The sequence below is a fragment of the Cajanus cajan genome, chromosome 2 (genome assembly GCF_000230855.2).
Source record: "Cajanus cajan strain Asha chromosome 2, NIPB_CcT2T_4, whole genome shotgun sequence".
Lineage (NCBI taxonomy): Eukaryota > Viridiplantae > Streptophyta > Magnoliopsida > Fabales > Fabaceae > Cajanus > Cajanus cajan.
Window position 1 is genome coordinate 44,300,202 of NC_138518.1, and position 27,204 is coordinate 44,327,405.

The 27,204-nt window shown below is 29.9% G+C and overlaps 1 long non-coding RNA gene across 5 annotated transcripts; it reads left to right on the forward strand.

Moving 5' to 3' along the window:
* The first annotated feature begins 11,231 nt into the window (after window positions 1-11,231).
* LOC145954278 (uncharacterized) lies at window positions 11,232-25,646 on the forward strand. 5 transcript variants are annotated; one of them, XR_014431472.1, is made up of 7 exons: window positions 11,232-11,743; window positions 11,825-12,058; window positions 12,252-12,483; window positions 12,764-12,889; window positions 14,821-14,907; window positions 17,687-18,442; window positions 20,818-21,730. It is a non-coding gene; the product is annotated as an uncharacterized LOC145954278 (long non-coding RNA). The 5 variants fall into 5 exon arrangements; XR_014431474.1 differs by having other exon boundaries at window positions 11,913-12,058; XR_014431473.1 differs by having other exon boundaries at window positions 11,233-12,058; window positions 17,687-17,798; window positions 17,981-18,442.
* Window positions 25,647-27,204: the final 1,558 nt, after the last annotated feature.

Below are 27,204 nucleotides of genomic sequence, written 5' to 3' on the forward strand. Positions count from 1 at the left end.
GTAGCTTTCTTGGTTTCCAAAACTTTTATAAATTTTTCCTAAGAAGTGTGTTCACTTATAGTTTTTAGATAGGATACTCAGTTCAGATTTTATACAAGTCTAAATTCAATCAATTCTTAATGAAATGAATATGCCTAAGTACACATATCACTAAGCATGAAAACAAAAATGCGAAAATATGAATTCAAGTGTAGGGAGAGAGAAGAGTTCACACTAGTTCATCTACATCAACCACTACAAGAAAAATGATAAATTGCGACGGGCAAATTGCGACAGTTATCCAGAAACCGTCGTCGCTTTGATATTGCGACCCTTCATACGACAGTTTTTCAAAACCGTCGCAAAATTGTTCAACATTGCGACGGTTTATCGTAAACCGTCGCAAAATTTGTTTAACATTGCGACGGTTTATCATAAACTGTCGCAAAATTTGTTTAACATTGCGACGGTTTATGATAAACCGTCGCAAGTTTAACATTGCGACAGTTAATCATAAACCGTCACAAATTTAACATTGCGACAGTTAGTCATAAACCGTCGCAAAATTTTCAGCATTTTTTTTATTAGAATTTAAATTTTTTTTTTTTGAAGTATTATGTATATTATCTTAATGAACTTATATTTTAATAACAATTTTATATATACTTTCTTTAACATGAGGTACACGATTTTTTTTCTTTATAGAATTTCAAAATCGTGACTAGAATATAAATTTATCTTTCAACAAACTTATGAATTTATCTTGTATGTAAGATGTGTTAGAGTATATAAATAAGTATAATTATCATTTTATAACTTAATTTTTGAGTTATCACATCACATATTATTAAATAATTTACAATGTTAAATTTTATAAATTTTATTTTAAATGTCCATCTTTTTAACACTATTAAAAATATAAAAATAAATATGTTAAATTTTATAAAAATCCAGTTTAATTTATTTATGATATAAATATGTTTTTAATATCTAATATATATTTTTAGATGATAATTTATTTTAAAATATATCTTATAATAACAATTCTAAATGGAACATAAATCTTCTGATTTTTCTTATTTTGATTTTTTTCTTCAACATATACAATTTTACTATTTTGATTTTTTCAATCAACGTATACAATAAATAAAAAACACAAAAGATAAACATGCATGGTAAAAATTTTATTTTATCAAAAAACTTTTTATTTTAATATATTACATTATATATGTGAATATTAAGACATATATATATATATACAAATATATATTATAATTAAACTTTTTTTAAAAATTAATTCATTATTAAGAAATTTTTTTTATTACATGAGAATTAATTTCTTTCAAAAATTTGACAAATATAAAATAAATAAACATTTTTTCTGAATCTATATTTTTATTTTATTAGAATACAATTTTTATTTTTTAAAATATATTATTTTTTTAGATAAAAAATTATGTATATGTCAAATAGTAGTGGGGCAAGTGCCCACTATTCCAAACTTACATCCGTCCCTGTATATATATATATATATATATATATATATATATATATATATATATATATAATATAGGGGGTTATAATTATACCAATGTAACTTTTATTAAGTATTATGCTGCTCAATAACTTTATATTAAATGTGTATTTTGTAAATCCAACCGTTAAATTGAAAGTTCATATCACTTTATAAGTGTATATCAAATTTTGTTAAAATTGAACAACAACTGGAAGGTAATCAAATTATTTATATTTTAGTGTATTTTGAAATGAATATATTACATCAATTTTGTTTTATAAAAATGAAGTATCAAATCATCTTGGTTAATATAAAGTTTTGTATATATAATCTATGAGAGATATGAACTTTCAATCTAACAGTTGGATTTACCAAATTCACATTTAATATAAAGTTATTGAGCGGTGTAATACTTAGTAAAAGTCACATTTAATATATATATATATATATATATATATATGAGGGGGTTTATAATTACATCAGTGTAAATTTTACTAAGTGTTACACCACTCAATAACTTTATATTAAATGTGAATTTTGTAAATTTAACCGTTAAATTGAAAATCTTTTACTGTTATATCATATATACAAAATGTTATATTAATCGAAGTTGATTTCTTATAAAAACAAAATTAAATCTGTCGAAAAATTTATATTTTCGATGAGAAAATTTTTGTAGGAAAAGTTATATTATTGATGGAATATTTCAGAAAAATTTATATTTGTTGAAAATGTAAGAACTGGTTTTAAATTTGATATGAAAATATTATGATATAATTAGATAAGATTTTAAGTTAGTATTTTATTAATGGTTGATAATTAAAAAATAAAACAAGGATAAATACATTTTTTGAATTTTATATGTTTGATTTAAGATAACTTACAAAATAACTCTTGGTAAAGTTATTACGCTCAATAACTCATCGTGTGTGTTGAATTTCATCGATCCAATTAATTGTTAATTTAAAAATTATTAAATTTTACTAATAATTAATATAAAAAAAATTAATTAGTTTTGGAATAAATTATTTTCTAATTAACAATATAATTGAAACATTAATTATTTTAAATTATTTAACTAAAATCTTATTGAAAATTTACTATATGATCTTAATATTTTTGTATAACTAATATCTGGTTTTAAATTTGATATGAGAATATTATATATAATTAGATAAGATTTTAAGTTAGTATTTTATTAATAGTTGATAATTAGAAAATAAAACAAGGATAAATACATTTTTTTTAATTTTATATGTTTGATTTAAGGTAAATAAATATATTAAATTAATTAATAATTTATTTAAAATATTAAAATTTAATTTATAAGTATGTAATAAATAAATATTTATAATTTTATAAATTATATTGTCATTATAAATTAAAAATTTTAAATAATTTAAATTATAATTTTAAATCGAAATAAGTAGATGTTAATTATAAAAGTAAGTACATATAAATAAAGAATAACTAAATATATTATTATTATTATTATTATTATTATTATTATTTGTAATATAAAATTATTATATATTATTATTATAGTACAAATATGAGATTGTATATTTAAGGATGACTTAAATGAATTAATTTGTACAAGTTATACTGACAACATACATATACATTTCGGTAGCTTACTCATCAGAACTTCACAGTTAAGCGTGCTTGACCTGGAGTAGTACATGGATGGGTGACCTTCTGGGAAGTTTCCCAGAAATTGCACAAGTAAGGATAAAACATGTTAAACAGTGAAATATCGTGAAATAAAATCCTTGAAAGGCCAAATATGAGGATTGTTACATTAATAAATTTATTAAAATAAAAAAAAAATTATAATTTCCGACGGGTAAAAAAAGGGTTGTAATATTAATTTAGAGGCAGTTGGTGCGACAGTTGATGAAAGGGTCGCAATGTTAATATAGAGGCATTTGGTGCGACAGTTGATGAAACGGTCGCAATTCCAATTTTGCGACGGTTTGTGCAACGGTTCTGATAACCGTCGCAAAATTGCCTGGTGACGGACGGTTCCCAAACCGTCGCAATGTTGTCTTTGCGGCAGTTCTAACCGTCGCAATGTAGGCCATATAACCGTCGCAAAATCGTCATTTTCTTGTAGTGAACTTATGACCTACATTCAGTCTCCAATCAACCTGATTAAGATTTTACACTAATCTTTAATGTCAGAAGTTTTACAATCACAATACCACGTGCAATAAACTTCTACACTATTAAAGAAACCACTTCTTGAACCCTAAGAAGAACTTATTTGTAGCACCCCACTACAAGATTCTCTCTTCTTAAGAAACCAAATTAATATAACTACAAATACTGTAACATCCCAAATTTTATTTAATGAAAAGAAATATTTTTTTTATGTATTTATTATGTGAATAAGTATTTTATTTATGTATTTTACTATTTACGTATACGTATTTTACTATTTATGTATACATATTTTTACTATTTATGTATACGTATTTTACTATTTACGAATACGTATTTATGAATAGTATTTTACTATTCATATGAATAGTAATTTTGAAAAAAAACGTAAGCGCTCAAATTATTTGGATGAATAGTATTTTACTATTCATGAATAGTAATTATATTATTATTTTAATGAATAGTATTTTACTATGCAATTACACAGTGAAGGGCGGCTGAAACGTGGGCTGCGGATTCTTTCCGTTTCAAAATTTTAATTAATTTGAATATAATAATGAATAGTGCATAGTGCATAGTAACTTATAATATTATTTTAATGAATAGTGCATAGTGCATAGTAACTTCAAAATTTCTATAAATAGGGACCTAAGGATTTTGAAAATTCATAACTAGAGAGAAGAAAAGTTTAGAGAGAAGGAATTCTAGAGAGATAGAAAGAGAAAATAAGAGAGAAGGTTCTGCCTAGGTTGTGAACAGAGGAGGAGAATAGAGAAGGTTCTGCTCTAGTTCCGGTTCCGGTTTAAGGAAAAAGAGAGGAGATTCTGCCCAAATTCCTATTTATCCAGGTAAGGGGGGAGTGGGAAACCTCGCTTGGGGGTGTGAGAATAATTGTTAAATAGTTTGTTTGTTGGATTGGCTCCCGATCCCTTACCTGTTGTTTATTTCTTTGAATATGTATTATTGATGTGTTTTGTTTTATATCTTATATTTACATATTAGAATCTGTTATTTGAATGGAAGGCTAAGCCTCCTAAGTATTTATAAATTTGTAATCTATTATTTAAATGGAAGGCTGAGCCTCCTTATTATCTTATATTACCTTTTAAGCTTCCTACTTTACTTAAAAGATCTTAATATATTATTATTGAAAAATATGATACCTAAGCAACCTCTGGATTGTTTGGACTGTTGGACTATTGGACTATTAAATTGGATTATTGAAATAATTCTTAATTATGAAATATGAATATGATATGTGTAACATGCTAAAGGTTGAGTCTGTGAATGTATGACATGCATCATATGCACATATTACTCCAGGTGTGCCGCTGAGGCCGCATACCCACGACTAACAAGGTGTACCTTTGGGTCACCCACGATATGCTAACGAGGTGTATGAACACCAATGATAGGTGTACCTTAGGGTCACCGACAATTGTATAGGTGTGCCTTCGGGTCACCAGTGATGAATTCTGCAACTTCCGTATGGCGCCACATGCATACATTAGTGAGTCAAGTCAAGAAAATCATTATACATAAGCATATATGTGAGATTGATTATATATGTGAATTATATTGCGTGTGTGTGTGCTATTTAACTTTTATTTCTATATCTGCAACTGAGTGAGAAGTTTCTCACTCCCTTGTCATTTTTGTGTATATTTAAATTATGATGCAGATAATTAGCATGAGGCTGAGGATGTTGGTGGTGAAGCTTAGGCTTCTGTTTGGGTTTCGCTCTGATAGGATGTGACATCGGGATTAGCTAGACTTATTGTTAAATTATTATTATTTTTCTTTTGTAATTTTTATGTTATTTATGTTGAAAGTGTGTATTTTTGTCATATTATAATTTTACTAAAAGATTATAAGTTAATTCCTAACTAGGAGGCTCTGCCACCTTTACTGGGATTAATCTATAATCTTTATTTTATTATTTCTTGACAATTTGATACTTACAGTTGAAAATTATGAATGTGCATCTTTTACCCAATGATACTTGAGATAATTATTTTATATTAGACTAAGAAAGAATTTATATATAGATGGTTTATATCTATTGTAATTATGTTGGGGTAGAGGGTGTCACAAATACAAAGAATTAATGGATCGAATTCACCTAATTTACAAAATAGATTATAGAATATGAATCACCCATGTAACTTAGCCTTTCAACCTAATGAAGATGATGATTTACTCAATTCTTAAAACTTTCTTGAGGTTACCACAAAGGTTAAAGAACCTTTTTCTTGTAGAGAGAAATGTGTTACATAGAGTGTTTTTCGTAAAATGAAAACACTATTATTATTATTATTATTATTATTTTATAAAATGTTACAAATTTATAAATTAATGATTGTTCAAATAATTTCATTTATTAGTTAATTTATCAACCTATAAGTTTGTGAGCCAACCCAACTTGTACCCACTTTTATCTATTAGGCTTAGTGAACTAGGTCAAAAATGACCTAATTCTATTTAGTTCACCATTCTTAAAGTTTATCTCGACTTTATTTGTAGACTCACTCATGAAATCGGACACAAATTCACAGCTCTATTACTTTAACTCCCTTACCAATCATGGACTCTATTCCTACACCCGTAGATCCTACTGCTCAACCCATACAAGAACTTATGAAGTTATAAATGTTAGATTTGAAAGTTTTAACATGACTAAGTATTTATATGAAAGTTAAAACTAATTATGCATATTATTATTATATTTTACATTTTTCACATTTTTTCTTTTTCATTATATTCTATTTTTAATTGTCCGTATAAAATTGAGTGTTACTATTTACTAGGGATGGCAAAACGGGCCAACCCGTCCCGTTTTGGCCTGACCCGCCATAGGCTCTCCAAAAATGGGCCGAGGTTGGGCCAGCCCGCCAATGTAAAAGGGGTTGGGGATGCTGGCCCGTCCCGTCTAAGGACGGGCTGGCGGGTTGGCAGGCCAGCCCGCATACAAAAAAATTAAAAAAATAGAAAAAAAATATTTTATGTTCAAATAAAAACTTTTTGCTACAAATAAATAAATATAACTATATGAAATTAAAAATGCATACATATTGTACATAATATATGTTCAACAAAAGTAAATTACAAACTTAGAACAAAATCAAATAGAAATTAGTCCACTTTCACCAAAATCAAAAACCAAGTTATAAATTTACAAATTACTTATAAACTAAATTTTTTTATAGTCCACAAAATAAGTTCAAATACAATTAATTAACTTTGATTTTTTATTTTAAGAATATTATAAGCTCTCTTGGAAGAAGTTGTCTTTACTTTTTTTTTTTTAATCATCTTCATCCTTATCTTCTACATCAAAATAAAATAAACATAAAAATAATTAAATTAAAAAAAATATGCGGGCCGGCGGGTTGTAGCGTACCGGCCCGCTATTTAGCCCGGTGGGTTGGCGAGCTTAGCGAGTTGACGGGTTGAAATGATGAGCTCAGCCCGCCAATTTTTGGCAGATCAACGAGCTAACCCGCGAGCTACAGTCCACTTTGTCATCCCTACTGTTTACAATAAATCTGTGTGCTTTGTTCATAAGTCAAAAAGAAAAAATGCAATTTGTCGTCCCTTGTTCCTTTCTCATCTCTTTTTGTGAAATTCCTTGTGATTTCCTCGATCACATTGATTAGTGACAATAATTTCTAAAGATTCCCATCCATGGAACGGCTGAGACTAACTAGACAGACCATCCAATAAATGTTTGCAATAATCAATTCTTCAATGTTGACAAGAAATAACATCACAATAAATAAAAAATAATGTAAAATATGATTTGATAATTAATTCGTTAAATTTAATTCATAAATAAAATAAATTTAATTTGATAAAAAAAATTGAGCTTATAAATAAATTAGCTAAATTTGAAATACCACTACTAGAAAAATTAATATTTGTGACGAATTTTGTGACGGAAAAAATAGCATCGCTAATAGTGACGGATTTTGTGAGGGAATTTTAAGTTTTGTGACGGACTAGAATTTATTGACTTTTGTGACGGATTTTGTGACGGAATATATTCCGTCTCTAAAAATCCGTCACAAATTTCGTCACTGAATAAAAAAAAAAAAATTTGTGACGGATTTTGTGACGGAAAAATTTTCGTCTCTAAAAATCCGTCACAAATTTCATCGCTAAATAAAAAAAAAATTTGTGACGGATTTTGTGACGGAATGATCTTCTTCTCTAAAAAATCCGTCACAAATTTCGTCACTAAAATGAAACAATTTAGTGACGGATTTTTCCCTCTCAAAATTCCGTCACAAATAGGTTAAAATATTTTGTGAAAAATTTGTGACAAATTGTTTCCTCTCAAAATATTAAATTTTATTTATGAAACTTTTATATTTAAGAATTATGCATAATTAAAGAAAATATGTTAAATTTTTTTTAAGAAAATAATAAAATTAAAAATATTTTATTTCATTAAAGGACTAAAAAAATTATGAAATTCATTTAATTAAATAAAAAATTGTCAATTTTGAACATAAGAAACTAAGACATTCATTAAAAATATTTTAAAAAAAACTTGTGAAATTAAAAAAAAAATATTAATTTAATTTTGGCTTAATTACATTTTTGATCCCTCAAGTATTGTAATTGTGCAATTTTGATCCCTAAGATTTTAATTGGATAATTTTAGTCCCTAAAGGATTGTAATTGTGCAATTTTAGTCGTTTAATTTTTAATTGAACAATTATAGTCCCTCAAAAATCATAATTGTGCAATTTGAATCTCTCCCATTAAAAATTTAATAATTTTAAAATTTTAATATATATATATATATAATAATAATTTAAAATTATACAATTATTTGCTTATTTAAGTTAACATATACTATAATTTTTATTAATGTAACAAATGATATATATTTATTATTACTAAATAAATAAAATTTATATATTATTAATAATTTAATATTGCTAATAAATTAATATCAATAATATTTTTAGTATATTTATAGATAAATTGATAATTTGATAAATATAACTTAGTATATATTAATATACTTTTACAAAAATATAAATATAGTAGATAAGATATGTATATTTATATTTTTGTAAAAGTATATTAATATATAATAAGTTATATTTATCAAATTATTAGTTTATGTATAAATATACTAATAATATTATTGATATTAATTTATGAATAATATTATAAAAATATAATATATATATATATATTATGTATTTATTAATAATAAATATATATCATTTGTGTGACACCCTCTATCCCACATACCATAACACAAATAACAAAAATTGAATAACATAATATTTTTCATAATTGAAATACCAAACATGTTTAATTCAAATCAAAACTCATGTATTTGTGGAATTAAATAGATATTCATACATGTCTTGCAACAAGGAATACAACAGAACAATCAAAAAGCAAAATATAAACTTGCATAGTTTGTTTGTTTCTCTCAGGATTCTCTTAAGAGCCTACATAGTATTCTAATTCATACAATAAACATCTTACTCATATAATTGTCTCTTACAATTGCATTCTCTTATGGTGTGTTTGGATGAAGAATTTTACAAATTCAAGATTGCATTCTCTTATGGTGTGTTTGGATGAAGAATTTTACAAATTCAAGGAATTTTAAATTCTTGGTATTTGAATTACTTTGATTTCAATTTCTATCATTCTTAAAATATTTTGTTTGGATAATTAAGTCAATTCAAATATCTCAAATTTTAAATTATTAGGTTAGATATGATAATTTGATTCCATCATGATAAAATTAATTTTAAAAATATATTTATATGTTGAGATTTTTAAAATAAATTTTATAAAAATAAATATTAGCTAATTTTTAAATATTTAATAATTTTAAAAATTAATATAAGATAATATTTAGTAGAAAATCTTGTTTTTAATTTTAATGTGTGCAAAATATTTTCATATGACAAAGAAAAAGTTTCCAAGACAATAAATTTCAAACAAATAGTCAATTTATCTGCTAGAATTGAGGATTTAGACAATTTTATAATTTGCCACACAATCTATTATATTTTTCATTTATTTCATTCATTGTCAATATAAATTTAATTATAACATTATTTCCAATTAAATTATTTTTATTTTCACTATTTTTTTCTTAAATTGTTATATGCATTATAATTTGTCACATACTATATTATATATTTTCATTTATAGTAAAAAATATGAATTTAAATTTTAACAAAAATATTCTTTTTTAGAATTTGTTTGATCTTTCTAGATTTGTTTTGATTTCAATTTCAATGTTTACTTAAATGAGTGATGAGTATCCTCTATTTCCATATTTCTTTTAGAATTAGGCTATAAATATAACAAAAAATTTAGAATTAGATTGATTTTCTGGATTTTATCTTCTGAATTTATTTATCTTGATTTCATTTTCAATTTTTATATAATCGGGTGATAAATATGAATAAAAAATTATATATAGTTAGATTTAATTTTTCTAAATTTATGTGTTGTTATATATATATATATTAATTTCTTTTTTTTTTTATATTTTAAATTTCACAATGAAGATAAAAACATATTTAACAATTACTTTGATCTCTTGACTTGATTATGTGAATTTAATTTATTTAATTGAATGATCAATATTAAAATATTTTAAGAACTAACTCTAATCTTTTCAAATCACTCGGTTGTTATTTGAGAATAATAATCAATACTACCAGAGAGTTGTTATATGGTATACTTAAGAGTGATTTTTTTTTTAAATCTGTCGATCTAGATTGTGTTTGAGAGAAGCTAATTCGATTAAATAAGCTTGTTTAGTATGAGTGTTTATAATTTATTTTTATAAATTAATTGAAATAACTCAGTTTGTAAGTCTTTTTTTTATTCTTTTTACTTTTTTATCCTTATTATTTTTTTGAAATTATTTTTTATTCTTTTTAATTTAAAAACTACTTTATCTTTCATGTCATTTTCTCATCCTCGTTATAAGAATTATTTCTTGACATTTTATAATTATCAATTATCCTACAAATCAAAACTCATGTATATGTAAAATATGACATTGTTCTATTTTTAAAGATGTCATTATTATTTGTTTCTAAACTAAACTTATTTTTCTCTCAAATTTAACTAAATGAATTTTGAAATTTGAATTCCCATTTTTTGTCTTTTATTATTTATTAAGTAGATATTCATTTTATTAATTATTTAAAAAATTCTTTAAGAAATTTTAAAAACTTAAAACTATAAATTAAATTGAATCTTAATTAATTAGAAATATTAATACTTTGTTGGAAGGATATTAATATTGCTTGCAAATAATAGCTGATTGCACTAAAAAAAATGCTAAATAAGAGAGGTTATTTTGTAAAGATTTTTAAAATTTTTTGTAAATTATTAAAAATTTAAGAATTTGATTTAACGTTGCAAAGTTGAAAAGTTCAATTTTTTTTTTTACTTAATCTATGGAGGTTTATGACCTCTTCTAATTAAAATTTTCATTTTCCCGCTTAAATTATTTTTTCCCTCTTTAAAATATAAAAAATTAGAGTAAATTAATTTTTTCCCTCTCAAATTTCTACCCAAAAAAAATCTGGAAATCATTCACTTTCCTTTCTCTCGTACATTTCCAAAAAGAAACCCCTAAACCTAATTGCTTAGTTCTCCTTTCCCTCCGCCTCTTCCGCCTCGCAGTCCACATCCGCGAGGTCTGCGTCCTCACCGCCCTCTTCTTCGCCTCCAACACCACCCTCGTCGCTTACTTCTTCGCCAAGGAGGTTTGGGACTCCGGTGCCGGCCTCGTTGCCGCCGCGCTCATCGCGATCTGCCCCGGCTACATCTCCCGCTCCGTTGCTGGCTCCTACGACAATGAGGGGGTCGCAATCTTCGCCCTCTTGCTCACGTTTTACCTCTTTGTGAAGGCTGTGAATACTGGGTCGCTGGCGTGGGCTTTGGGCTCGGCGTTTGGGTATTTCTACATGGTTTCGGCGTGGGGGGTTATGTGTTTATAATCAACCTGGTGCCGCTTTATGTGTTGGAGCTGCTGGTCACGGGGAGGTACTCGTTGAGGCTCTATGTGGCGTATAACTGCATGTATGTGTTGGGGATGTTGTTGGCTATGCAGATTTTATTTTTTCAGTGTGATTGGTTTTGCCCACTAACTGTTTGATGTAGGTTCTAAACAAGAAGAGCGGCAAATTGTGATTCATGGGGCCCATTCATTTTTATTATTGAATTTCTGATGGTCTTTAATGCAACCCAGTTGATAGCATTTCTGATGGAAGAGAGTTTTTAAAGACGTAAATTGATGGGGATTCAAGCTTCTTCTATGCTCAAATCCCAGGTGGCACAATTCTGCTGCATCATGTTGAAGAGAAAGAGAGATTTCCTGCCCAATTTGGTCGTGAGGTATCTGTCCAATAGGGATGCACTGAGCAAATATAGAATCGTATCAATATATTTCTTAACAATTTCCTTTTTAAGAAGAGGTCTTCAATGATTAGATGTTTTTGTTATAAGATTGCAACTCTTTCTATTTTTTTTTTGGAGAGAAAATCTTTGTATTTATTAGTAAGAGTTTACACTTGTAAACATGAATCAGGTTCTGGCCGGGTTCCTTAATGCTGATTGGAGGAATCGCAAACATAGCAAAGATGAAGAAATGAAAATTGTTGTAGATTTCAAGAGACGATTTCAAGAATATGATCAAAACTGTTGATTGTTCATGCATTGATTTCTTAATTTACTGCAATGCCATCATGATTATGGCAGTTCCTTGTGCATCTTTCGGTTATATGTCCTAATTTCTTCGGTGCTGAATGGCAGACTGAAAGGTGCATATTTATTCAATTTTGTAATCATCAACCTGTTTACTTGATTATTAGAGTGAACTATTTTTATCTATTAATTGGTGCATAGGAGATTTTATAGTCTTGCTGGATTTCAATTAGTACCCTTGTAGTGTGATATATTCACTACAAAAAAAATATTAAATAATAGAGGTTATTTTGCAGAGGTTTTTAAAACCTCCTTAAATTATTAAATTAGATAGAATGTTTGTGGGAATGTTTATTATACTGTCTCTTCTCTTTGTGTTGTGGAATTGTGTTACAGGTGTTGCTGGTTTTGGGTGCTGCTAGAGGTGTGGGCCTTGCTGCTGTGCAAATTGGAAAAAGCTTGTGGGACCATTGTTGTACTGCTGAGTTGGCTGGTTTTGGGCGCACTGTTGTCTTTCATAAGGTAACTGACATTCCTTTTTTGTTTACTAGAGCAATTGTTTGATCAGTGTAATAAAACTCTTAGATTCTCCCTTAAGAAAGTTTGCCATATTGAATCATGTGTTCCTATGATGATATTTATGCATCAAACCAATCAAACCAATATATTATTTAGTTAGTTTACCTCTCCTGCATGAATGGTCAAAGAAAGATCTTTGAATACAAGAACCTTAGGCCTGGTTGGATACTTGAAAGTGACTTGGTGAAACTCAATCTCTCCCTTCACCTCTGGCAGTGTCATTCCAGACTCATCCTTGGGGTCTATTCTTGATTTTTGATCAAGAATAGTAAATATAGAAGCAATAGAGTGCTTGCAAGTTTTTTTTAAAAAAAATATTAAAAAAATGCATTTTAAAATAGATTTGAAATGATTTGAACTTAATTTCAAAACATTTTTAGTTAAATGAGATATTAACATAAAGAATTAGTAGATGATAGTATATAAAAAAGTTTACTTAGCTGCACACAATTAGGCCGTGATTTAAAAATTGAGTCCTGTTTTTATTATTCTACTTTAAAGATATTTGTATAACTGGAAGCTAATATTCAGTCCTATCATTTTTTTCCTTACATTATATCATATTATTCAAACTGATCCAATCTTATTTTCTACTGTATGACTTTCGCACATTCGAATTATCAATCAAATTGACTGTTCAAATAAGGTTTCCTCTATTTTTCAAAAGAAAATGTATCCATAGACCTAGTCTTTAGAAATTTGATACATAACGTCATTTTAATTTAATTGACTTACAACATTTTTAAGTATATGGAATTTTATGAGAAATAGGAACATACTGATTTGAGATCTCAAATGAAAGTGGTAAGAATACACCACTCATCTTTAGGTAAGAAAAGACATGCAGTAGATCTCTTGACTAACATGCATAATTTCATATACTTCCAATAATACACCACTCATCTTTAGGTTTGAAAACAATGCATAAGCTCAATTCTTTTTTACTTACGCTAATTCTAGCAAGATTCATTTTTCTTGGGAAGTAAACCATTGAGATACAGGAATACCCTAAAGAAAGGTCTAAGACTTCTTGAAGTTATAAACTTCAATTAATACAAAAAAAAATTACCATTAAACTTTAATTTAAAATCTTCTACTTTCTTCATGTCATTCCCTCTTATAAGTATTTTCAGAAACAATCTTCCACAAAACATTGGAATCTTCGGTTCTTTACTACAAAAATTTGGTGCTCAATACTATTTCATAGACATGGATCTTCAAATTTTAGTCTCCTAAGCTATCCTACCAAACATTTCCATTGGTTGCCTCAACTTTCTTTCTACCACCCAGTACAAACTATATTCTCTCTATATCAATGTCAATATTTCTGTAAGCCTTGGATATATCAGAGTTGAAATATTTCTCAAGAAATTTCCCATACTTGCTGAGTGCTACATTTAGCTCCTTCTGTGTACCTTCCATTTGACTAACCAGAGCAATTTTAAGTAAACTAGCCTTAAGCTCATTTAGAAAAATTTTATAACCAAGTCCATGGCCAGCGTTCTTCACTGACTGCATTGTGTCTGAAAAACTCTCAATTTCCTGTCTGATCTGATCAATTGCTTCTTGGGTCTTGGAACAAGATGATTTCTGTTTCTTAATTGTATCTACAACTTGTAATGCCTTAAAGCTAAGACGTAATTCACCTGGCCACCTGCAAAGGTTCATATATAGTGTTAATACAATAATCTAGAGACATGCATGAAATCAAAGGTTGTTCATGATGCTTTCTAACAAATTGTCCATTCTTTATTTTTTTTTAGTTTGAGATTGTTTTCTAACAAAATATATCCATTACAAACACATGAGAAAATCACTAGTCATTAAATGCTTCTTGGAATCTAATTCATATTCTTATCCTTATATTTAATGAGGTTGTGAAGAGGAGAAAGACAACAACGACGATGAGGAAGACTATATTGGTTAATGATACTGTCAAGGTTTTGGAGGGTCCATCTAAGGTCTGTTATCTCTGAGACTATATTTGAATTTTTGTATGATTTGATTTGGAACATGTTGCCTCTATTAATTGTATGTTTGGTAGATAGGTATAAGGTCATCACTATATAAGCAATCTAGCTTAGTAAAATTAGGTTGCTTCATGTGTATTGTTTGAAGGGGTTTCTTTGCCTAAATGTGTGCCTTGTGGATTTTGATCTCTAAATGATGAAAAGTATCATGGCTATGGATATACTCCAATGAAGCTTTATTGTCATAGTTACACTGATAGAGGTCATTCATTATTTTTCATGTGTTGTCTTGCCGATTAAGCACATCATTAATCTTGGGAACTCCTCTTGATGTCTGTATTGTTCTTTTATCTTCATTTTAAATGATATCATGCATTTTCATAAAAAAAAACTTGATATTTTTGTTTTGATTGAAATTGTTTAAATAATAGGCTCTGGTAATCGATTACAATAAATAGGTAATCGATTACCAGAGAACCTTTTAATAAGTAAATTTTGAATACATGATTTTCCATTGTCTGGTAATCGATTACATGTATACGTAATCGATTACCAGACTCTTAAAAACAAATGGTTCCCTCAAGTTTAGTCATCAACAGTTAGTGAGGGATTCATCCCAGTTAGTGAGGGATTTAATCCCTCACAATTTGTGAGGGATTTAATCCCTCACAATTTGCGAGGGATTTAATCCCTCACAAACTGCGAGGGATTAAATCCGTCACAATTTGCGACGGATTCTACTTAATTAAAGTCATCACAGTTTGTGACGGATTTAATCCTTCACAATTTGCGAGGGATTTAATCCCTCACAAACTGCGAGGGATTAAATCCGTCACAATTTGCGACGGATTCTACTTAATTAAAGTCATCACAGTTTGTGACGGATTTAATCCCTCACAAATTGCGAGGGATTTAATCCTTCACAAATTGCGACGGATTTTTATTAATTTCTAAACATTTATTATTAGAAATTAGTGACGGAAATTATACTGTTTGTGATGCCTTAATTCCGTCACTAATTGTGACGGAAAAAATAATCCGTCACTAAATATTTTGTGACGCCAAATTTTGTGACGGAATTATTTCCGTCACAAATTCCGTCACTAATTGATTTGTGACGGATTTTATCAAAATTAGTGACGGATTTGTTCCCTCTCTAATTTTAATTTTTCTAGTAGTGTACGTATAGTTCAGTTTGTTTGGTTTATAAATCAGTTTGACATGTAAATATATATAATTTATATAATTAATTTTTTATTTAATTTTAATTTATTGAAATTTAAAAAATATTCTAAATTTAGTTATAAGTTAATAATAATAAAAAAAAGTGCATACTTTAAAATTTCAAAGTTATATATTAGGTTTTCTACTATTTTGAACAAGGTGGAGTAGTTTTTATTGATATCAACTTTGATTGTAATTATATTTATTTTAAAATCATATCGTGTAACCTTACAAAACTAATAAAATAAGTTATATTTTATCTTTCAAAAAAATTAAACAATCTCTTTATCTAAAATTTATTATTAAATTAAAATTTTAAAATATAAAATTCAAAAAATAATTATTATCTATGTAATTTGAGTTAACGAGTTGAATCAAATTCAAACTAAAAAAAATGATTTATGTTAAATTTGAATTAAGTTACAAATTAAACCAAATATTATAAGTGGAACTGAATTAATTAAGCCGAGTTGAACTCAGACTCTAAACTCCATGTAAAGCAATGGGTGACAGCTGCTTAATCTAGTGCCCATGCAGGAGCAAACCATCGAATCCTATATTTATGCATGTAAGATGGAAAAAATACCTATATCCGCACATATGGGCAAATATATAAAAGTAAAATAAATTACCATTCCTGCACATATATACAGATAAAATTCATTATAAATAATATATTACTCGTGTTTGTAAGTATTTATATTTTAAATATTTGAAAAATACTCAATTATATATAAAAATAATTATTTTATTTTATTTTTATAATAAATATGTGTATTATAATTAATAATTTGAGTACAAATATATTTTACAAAATTAATTCTTAATATAAATATATGTTTTAAAACTATTTATTTTTAATTTTGTTTTATTAATATTTTTTATTTAAATTTTTATATTTTAAAAAATATTTACATAAGGATATATTCATAAATAGTTATATATAATTTATAAATATCTACAATAATCAAGATGGGTAGTGAGAAATTATTATTTATCCAGATAAAGAGTTGAAGATAAATGATTAATGTGTCGAATTTAAAATTGAATTGTTCGGATAAGATCTGAGTTCAATCATTCACAAAAATTCTTTGATAAAATTTTATTTACTTTCCAACTAAACCAGATTTGTTTAAAACAAAATCTTAGTGCGTGTTTGGTTTTGATTTATGAACGTGATTTTTCTTTCTCTTTTCACGTTTACAATCAAATTTACGTGGAAGCTTGAATTTTTTGCTTCTTGTAAACGTGAATTTTCACGTCCAAAATCGGAAGCAAACACACACTTAGAAAATTGGTGAAGAAAAAATTACTGCCAATGCCATTTTTAACCTTAACTAAGAGGGTGGGAGAATAAAAAACAACCAACTATCATTTTAGTCGCATAGCATAACAACAGTTTAGTTTCGGACAAAATCTATGAAGCTGTTCGCCAATTTCAAATATTTTCGCCCACAAAAGATGCAGTTTTTTGTTTCTAATTTCTATGGAGTAATCTTTGTTGCAATTTATGGATTGGTTATTGTGGGGACTGTAATGAATGCAGGTTCTTCACCTACACCATAGCAGCTTCGATTGGAACCAAACGCAATAGTTAATAGTGAGTGGTGGAACCAATCACAGTCAGATTCACATACACAATATTTGTTCGTGGGACGGTATAGTTTGCAATGACAATCTCAATCACATCTAAGCATTTAACAAGAACGATTCAAATTAGCAACATTTAACTTCTCTGGGGAATTTAGAATTGCTATGGGTCTCCAATGGTGAACTAGCTATAGGTACTATTCCCCCTGAAATTGGTAATCTTTCTAAACTCACTTATCTATTTCACTAGGAAATCTTACCCAATTAAAGTGCCTCGGCATCTCTCACAATTACATTCAAGGCTCCATTCCTGAATTGTTGTTCCTGAAACGAGGTCAAAGTATTATCATAAATAAAGCATCGACGTATTGTGAGGCTCTATCGATTTTGTTTGCTCCAAAGAATGATATGTTTCTAATCTGCGACTACATGGAGAAAGGAAGCTTGTTTTCTATTTTGTTTGATGATGCAGAAGCAATGGAATATTTGGATTGGAGAAAGAGGGTTAACATGGTGAAAGGCACTGCACTTGGTTTGTCATATCGTCACCAAAGATTGCACCCTCCAATAGTCCAAAGAGACGTATTAGCCAACAATGTCTTTAATTAACAGTGGGAGTCCACAGTTTCTTACTTTGGAACAGCTCGATTCCTCCTCTATGACTCATCGTATCCAACAATGGTTGCTGGAACCATTGATTATATGGCTTCAGGTAAGTTCATATCTTTATTTATTTATTTTTTCTTTTGTTCCTTTTGTTTTTTAACCTATGTCCAATTGTTTATATAATTTATTGTTCAGCATTTTGGAAAGATATTATCTCAGTCATATAAGAATTTACCTTTAATTTAATTATTCTATTAATCTAATTTATTGTTTGATTATAAAAAATTGTTATAAAATAATAATTGGTTATTAAGAGTTATAATAAATTTATTTTATTGGGTTTCAATAAAGGAACTAAGTATAATAATAAAGAAAATGATCCCTAATCTTACATATAAAATGTCTTTTAATGTTCCATTATCTAATGAACTTAATGTAGGACTAAGACTAAAAGAACTCTCTATTTTTAAAAATATCTAAATACCTTGTTATATATTTAATAATTTGGTAACAATAACTATAAGATATATGTTTTTATTATTATAAGTTATAGATTAAGATTTTATTTTTCTAACAGAACATGCTTAATCCATACAGTAAGTTGTAGATATCTTTCTAATAGTGATAACAGTGATGGTGGTAATAATGGTGATGTTAGTAACAATATAGTTATTACCAGCACCGTCTCCAACAACAACAATAATGATAGTGATAATAATAACAATAATAACAATGATAACAATGAATATATAATTGCAACGTTGATAGTGAAAGTGACAACAACAATGACAGTGGCAAAGGAATAATAGTGGCAGTGGTGATGTGGGTACTAATAATGTTGATAACTTTTAAGAGTAATAATTTTGTAAAAGAATGTCTATATTTAAATTTTAATTTTAATAATTAGTTATTTTTATTTATAATCCAATACATTACTTCTCTCATGTCCTATAATAAGACATATATATATACGGAGTGTATCAGATGAGAGTGTAATTTATTGTGAGAGACAAGATGATTAAATATAATCCTTAGATTAATTTAACAAATTAGATGAAATTAAATAATTAAATCTCTAATAACCCAATACTTCTCTACTCCTTCCCTTGTTACTCCCTTTTTTTTTCTCCACCGCCTCCTCTTTTCTATTCTCTCATCTCCTCTATCCCTTCTAGTCAACATTGATCATCACTCTCTACTTTTTACTATTTGAAAGGACAAACAAATATATATATATATATATATATATATATATATATATATATGTTTATATATATATATGTTTATATATTTAAAAATAACATTTTAAATCTAGAGTGGTGAACCATAATTGACAGTTCACACTATAGCATGCTTCTGCAAGTAGAGCAATACTCCATCTTCTATCTGCCACGATGGCAAGCCGCGTTGAATGTTGATGGGTAATTTCCGTGACGATGGCAAGTCGCGGCTGAACAGTGATGTGAATCATGTTTTGTGTGACAAGTAGGAGTTTTTTGTTCAATGGTAGAAGATGGTTAGGGCTCAAAGATGGTGAATAAATGTGACTAAGATTTAGGAAAACTTGGATACAGGGGAAGGAGGAGGGACATGTGTAAGTGTATGCTCGTGTATTATAAACGTTTCATAAATTTAAGTTTTTAAAACTTCCCAACTGACATAAGTGATACGGGTTAATTGCTCACTCATCCCACACTATGTCAAGGTCACGTCGTCCATGTAGCATCACTTACCCAACGGTCATGCCATCCCTGGTCATTAGTGTGAGGAACCACAATCACATTCATAATCCACACAAATCTTACAATTAACCCTATGTCAAGGCCATGCCACATTTGACATAAGTGATACGTGTTAATTGCCTCACTCATCCCACACTATGCCAAGGTCACGCCGTCCTTGTAGCATCACTTACCCAAGGGTCGTGCCATCCTTGATCATTAGTGTGAGGAACCACAATCATATTCACATTCAATACATCTTATCTCATAATTCAATTTCATATTACATACACACAATAGATAAGTCCAACAAAATAGTGGTTCATATACCCATCAAGCAATTCACCATGAATTCACTTCTAGATCATCAATTTTTACCATATAATATAATAATAACATTTATAAATTAATATAACACTCAATTGAATCACTAATTTAATAGAATCTCAACTCAAATAGTAAAACCCCAAATTTTCCCAAAATCTAACTCACAAACATTTTTCTACAATTTCGTTCTCTCTCCCAGATCATCATTTTTACAAATTAATTATATATTCATAATCATTAACACATACAGAATCTCATAAATACCAATAAATCTCCAAACATAAATAATTATAAAATTACTCTTAATCCTACGAGCTTCGTCCTCTACCCAATTCCTTTATGTAACTTTGCATACAAATAATTTCATTTTTCCCCGTACTTCGATAAGCAATAACTGAAACTAAAGCAGGATCTGGTTGGTCTTCTCCTCTAGGTTCCCCTCGGTCTTCAGAAAATGTAGAAGGACAAGAAGTCAGAACTGAAAGAAGTCAGAACTGAAAGAAGTCAGAACTGAAAAGTGTGCTTTTTGGGAGTGCCAGAGCGCTCTATTTATAGGCATCACGAGTGGCCAGAACTGTAACACCCCAAATTTTCTACTAATGCAATATTTACTATTATTTATTTTTTATGTTTATGAAGATTATTTTCTTATAGTTGTTTTAGTTAATAAAAAGGATTTTTATAAAAGATTGTAAGGGTTTATAATAATTTAAATTATTTACGAAAATTTTTATATAAAATTCTATTTTTAGGCTGGAACGGGTGTTCCAAAAGTGGAATGGGTCGTTCCAAACAATGAAAATAAACTGTTTTTGAGGAAGCAGAACGGGTCGTTCCAAAATGGAACGGGCCGTTCCAAATGTGTAAAATGGCCTATTTGGGTTTTTCCGGAACGGGCCGTTCCCAAAGTGAAATGGGCCGTTCCAGTGTAAGAAAAATGCCTAGAAAATTAAGTTGGAAACGGGCCGTTCCAACTATAGTCAATGTGTGTTAACGTGGATCCCAGAACGGGGCGTTCTGATTTCAGAACGGGACGTTCTGATTTCAGAACGGGACGTTCTGATTTCAGAACGGGACGTTCTGCTTTTTGGAAATTGGTCGTTCCGATTTTGGAACGGGCCGTTCCAGTTGAGAATTTTACGTATATTTGAAGGTTCCGGAACGGGCCGTTCCGACATCAGTACGGGCCGTTCCGGGTGCGCCAGGATGCCTATAAATAGGGGCAGGGGGTGAAAATTTTATACAAAATAAGAAAGTGAAATCTTAGAGAGAGAAAGAAAGAAAGAAAGAAAGAAAGAAAGAGAGAGAGAGAGAGAGAGAGAGAGAGAGAGAGAAAGAGAGAGGGAAGGAAATAGGGAATCCAGAGGAGGAGGCCCTGCCCAAGTTTCAACTCCGCTTATCCAGGTAAGGGGGGCGTGAGAAACCTCGCTTGGGGGTGTGGGGATAATTGTTGGATAGTTTGATTGTCGGATTGACCCCCAATCCCTTGCCTGTTGTTCTGTTTTTTCTATTTGGTCTACTTTGTTCCTTGTTATTTTGTTCCTTGTTACTTTGTTCCTTGTTACTTTGTTCCTTGAAAGTAATAAATGAATACGTAATTAATGTTAAAAATAAATAAGTTTTAATATGAAAAAGAATGTTCTCTGTGAATTCCTGTGCGGACCTTATGAGAAGTATTGATGACATACCTTGTGAAATATAGAAAAATGACATGAGACCTAAGAATGGACTATTGAGACAAGTTATGATTATGAGAATATGAAAAATAATGACATGATGTACTAAATAAAATTATGTAATAAGTTAAATGTTGAGTCAATGAGATTATGTATGTATGACATGCATCATATGCATATATTACTCCAGGTGTGCCGCTGAGGCCGCATACCCACGATGTAACATGCTAATAAGGTGTACCTTATGGTCACCCACGAAGTAACCTGCTAATAAGGTGTACCTTAGGGTCACCCATGATGTAACATGCTAATAAGGTGTACCTTATGGTCACCCACGATGTAACATGCTAATAAGGTGTACCTTAGGGTCATCCACGATGTAACTTGCTAACAAGGTGTACCTTAGGGTCACCAACGATGTAACATGCTAACAAGGTGTACCTTAGGGTCACCAGTGATGTAACCAGGTGTACCTTTGAGTCACTAGTGATGTAACCAGGTGTACCTTAGGGTCACCAGTGATGATATGTGAAACTTCCGTATGGCGCCACATGCATGCATTTTTGAGTCGAGTCCATGACATCGTTGCATGATAAATGAGTGTATATGTAATATTTGTGAAGTCCCACATCGGCTAGTAAGGTGAACGAAGCATGCCATATATATGGGTGTGGATACCTTACTCTTGAGGACGCGTTTTGGGGTGGTGTTGGCCATTCCCGAGAACAAAGCCGTGAGGCCGTGGGCCAAAGCGGACAATATCCTCATGCGGGTTGCTTGGGCTGTTACATTTGTGAAGTCCCACATCGGCTAGTAAGGTGAACGAAGCATGCCATATATATGGGTGTGGATACCTTACTCTTGAGGACGCGTTTTGGGGTGGTGTTGGCCATTCCCGAGAACAAAGCCGTGAGGCCGTGGGCCAAAGCGGACAATATCCTCATGCGGGTTGCTTGGGCTGTTACATTTGGTATCAGAGCGAAACCCAAACAGAAGCCTAAGCTTCACCACCAACATCCTCAGCCTCATGCTAATTATCTGCATCATAATTTAAATACACACAAAAATGACAAGGGAGTGAGAAACTTCTCACTCAGTTGCAGATATAGAAATAAAAGTTAAATAGCACACACACACGCAATATAATTCACATATATAATCAATCTCACATATATGCTTATGTATAATGATTTTCTTGACTTGACTCACTAATGTATGCATGTGGCGCCATACGGAAGTTCACATATCATCATTGGTGACCCGAAGGCACACCTATACAATTGTCGGTGACCCTAAGGTACACCTATCATTGGTGTTCATACACCTCGTTAGCATATCGTGGGTGACCCAAAGGTACACCTTGTTAGTCGTGGGTATGCGGCCTCAGCGGCACACCTGGAGTAATATGTGCATATGATGCATGTCATACATTCACAGACTCAACCTTTAGCATGTTACACATATCATATTCATATTTCATAATTAAGAATTATTTCAATAATCCAATTTAATAGTCCAATAGTCCAACAGTCCAAACAGTCCAACAGTCCAAACAGTCCAATAGTTCAACAGTCCAACAATCCAACAGTCCAGAGGTTGCTTAGGTATCATATTTTTCAATAATAATATATTAAGATCTTTTAAGTAAAGTAGGAAGCTTAAAAGGTAATATAAGATAATAAGGAGGCTCAGCCTTCCATTTAAATAATAGATTACAAATTTATAAATACTTAGGAGGCTTAGCCTTCCATTCAAATAACAGATTCTAATATGTAAATAAATAAGATATAAAACAAAACACATCAATAATACATATTCAAAGAAATAAACAACAGGCAAGGGATCGGGAGCCAATCCAACAAACAGACTATTTAACAATTATTTCTACACCCCCAAGCAAGGTTTCCCACTCCCCCCTTACCTGGGTTTACAGAAATTTGGGCAGAATCTCCTCCTCTCTATCTTTCCTTAAAAGGAATCGGAATTAGGGCAGAATCTCTTCCTCTTTCTCCTTAAACAAGGCACTAGAGCAGAACCTCCTTTTCTTTCTCCTTCTCTCTCTCTTACTTTCTCTCTCTATTTCTCCAGAATTTCCTTCTCTCTAGAATTCTAAATTTTCAAAACCTTAGGCCTCTATTTATAGAATTTTTGAAGTTACTATGCACTATGCACTATTCATTAAAATAATATTATAAATTACTATGCACTATGCACTATTCATTATTATATTCAAATTAATTAAAATTTTGAAACGGAAAGAATCCGCAGTCCACGTTTCAGCCGCCCCTTCACTGTGCAATTGCATAGTAAAATACTATTCATTAAAATAATAATATAATTACTATTCATGAATAGTAAAATACTATTCATCCAAATAATTTGAGTTTTGCGTAAGCCGCTTACGTTTTTTCAAAATTACTATTCATATGAATAGTAAAATACAATTCATAAATACGTATTCGTAAATAGTAAAATACATATACATAAATAGTAAAAATATGTATACATAAATAGTAAAATACGTATACGTAAATAGTAAAATACATAAATAAAATACTTATTCACATAATAAATACATAAAAAATATTTCTTTTCATTAAATAAAATTTGGGATGTTACAATATTGATGATGTATGTGTATTTTTTACATGTGACTTATATTTGTTGTGTGTGTGGGTGCTATCTAACCTTTATTTCTTCACCTAAAACTGAGTGAGAAGTTTCTCACTCCCTTGTTGTTCTTGTATATATTTTAAATTATTTTGCAGATGATCAGCATCATGAGGATGTTGGTGATGAGGCTTAAGGCTTCAGTTGGGCATGCTCTGATAGGATGTGACATCGGGCATAGCTAGGCTTATTTTGGGATGTTATTGTTTTAAAAGCTTTAATTTTCTCTTCTTTTGTAATTTTGAACATTCTTGATAAAAGACCAAAATGTGTATCTTTGTCATATTATTTTTATTACATAATTTGAAAGTTATAAATTAATTCCTAACTAGGAGGCACTGCCACCTTTGCTGGAATTAATCTATATTTTCCTTTATATGATTTCTTGAGTTTTGATACTTACGTGTTGACCTTTTTATGATTTATGAGTTACGAATGTGAATCTTCTACCTTATGATATTGAGACAATTATTTTATCCATGAAAGAGGTTGTCAACTATGAAAGATTTTATTTACTCAAAAAGAAAAAGAAAAAAATTATTGTTTACATTTATTGTTTATTAATGTTGGGGTAGAGGGTGTCACATTTAGTGGTATCAGAGCAGGTCGATCTAATCGACCGTGAGTTATGAGTTTACTATGCTTATTTGGTACATGAATGATGGACTGAACTGATTGTGAAACTTGTTGGTATGCTAGTATGATGATTGATTATGTTTATTAATTGTATTATTTTCTTAGACTATGGCTGGTAGAAATGATCATGTGATTGCTGATGCTCTTCAAGCATTAGCACAAGCTATGAATAATAACAATAGGGCTGAGGTCGCTCCTAACTAGTTGGAGCAATTTCAACGAAATCACCCACCTACCTTTAAAGGAGGGTATGACCCAGATGTTGCTATGAATTGGCTAACGGAGATTGAGAAGATCTTCAATGTTATGGATTGTCCCCTCAATCAGAAGGTGAAGTTGGCCACCTTCATGTTGACTGCTGATGCTCACTTTTGGTGGGAAGGAGCACTTTGGAGGATGATTGATGGAGGGGTGCACTTGAATTGGGACAACTTTAAGAAAGCTTTCCTTGAGAAGTATTTCCCGGATGATGTGAAGAGTCGGAAAGAAATGGAATTCCTTGAGTTGAATCAAGGGAACGACACAGTGGCAGAGTATGCTGCCAAATTTGATGCTTTGGTTCGTTATTGTACACACTACCATGGTGAGGGTGGTGAAAGAGCTAAATGCATAAAATTTGTAAATGGTCTGCGTCCTGAAGTAAAAACTACAATTAACTATTAGGAGATATATCACTTTCCCACTCTGGTCAATAAGTGCAGCATTTATGATCGTGACAACCGTGCTCGTGCTGCTTTTTATAAAGGAGTTGGAGGTCCTATCCGTGCTGTAAGTTCTAGTACTTCGGGTAGGAGTAAGCCTTAAGTACTTGTTTGACCAAAAGGAATTGAATATGAGGCAGAGAAGATTGTTAGAGTTCCTTAAGGATTATGACTTTCAATTGAATTATCACCCCGGCAAAGCTAATGTTGTAGCTGACGCTTTAAGTAGAAAATCTTTGAGAGTGTCTTCCTTGATGATTAGGGAATTGCATATGATTGAGGAGTTTAGGGATATGAGCTTAGGGTGTGAGTTAACCTCTAAGAGTATTAAGTTGGGAGCTTTGAGAGTGACTAATATCTTGATAGATGAGATTAGAAAAGGTCAGAAGATAGATCCTTTCTTATTGAGTCAAGTAGAGAAGTTGAATCAAGGTGTGGAGGGTGAGTTTAGATTTGGAGTGGATGGAGTGTTGAGATTTAAGGATAGGTTGTGCATTCCTAGTGTGCCAGAACTTAAGAGAGCAATCCTAGAAGAAGGTCATAAGAGTAGCCTTAGTATCCATCCAGGAGCCACTAAGATGTACCAAGATCTTAAGAAGATGTTTTGGTGGCCTAAGATGAAGAAGGAAGAGTATAAATTTGTGTATGCTTGCTTAGAATGTGAGAAAGCTAAGGTAGAACACCAAAAACTTTCAGATTTATTGCAACCTTTAGACGTCCTAAATTGGAAATAAGATTATGTATCTATGGATTTAGTTGTAGTATGTATGATATTCTTAAGAAATTTGATCTTATGGATAGGCTTACCGAGTTTGCGCACCTTGTACTTATGAACATTAGACATTTCTTAGAGAGATTGATAGATTTGTACATCAATAAGGTAGTAAGTGCTACATGGGAATTAGAAAGCAAGATGCGAGAAAAACTTATCCATTTCTGTTTTCAGGTAAATTTCGGGGATGAAATTTCTAAAAGGAGGGGAGAATTATAACACCCCAAATTTTCTACTAATGCAATATTTACTATTATTTATATTTTATGTTTATAAAGATTATTTTCTTATAGTTGTTTTAGTTAATAAAAAGGATTTTTATAAAAGATTGTAAGGGTTTATAATAATTTAAATTATTTATGAAA